Genomic DNA, 473 nt, shown 5'->3' with positions numbered 1-473 from the left:
TGGGGTGGGGGTGCCTGGCTTTCAGACCACTTCAGTGCTATTTTTGAGCAGCAGAGGTCTGATCTGTAGGTCTGGACCAGCGCCCGAGCGATGTGGCTCCCCCCGTGGGGTCTTGCTTCACTGTGGGGATGCTACTGCTGGAGCTGGGGGATGCGGGTGGCTGCGGGGCAGCCGTGCCCAATGATTAATAACAGTAATAACAACAACAATAATAATGATAATAATGATAAACAACAATAATAACAATAATAAGAATAAGAATAGCAAGAATAATAACAAGAATAATAACAAGAATAATAGCAAGAATAATAGCAAGAATAATTTAATAATAAAGTGTTATTAATTTAAAAAATAAACAATCCCTCCCCTCCCCCCCCCCCCCCCCTTCTCGCCCTATAAGCCTTTAAAGGGCAATAATAGCCAGAAACTCATGAGCATAAAGCCACGGGGGAGGGAGGCGCCGGCCCCGCGCC

The sequence above is a fragment of the Larus michahellis genome, chromosome 2 (assembly GCF_964199755.1).
Source record: "Larus michahellis chromosome 2, bLarMic1.1, whole genome shotgun sequence".
NCBI classification, from domain to species: Eukaryota; Metazoa; Chordata; class Aves; order Charadriiformes; family Laridae; genus Larus; species Larus michahellis.
This window is presented reverse-complemented; position numbering follows the sequence as displayed.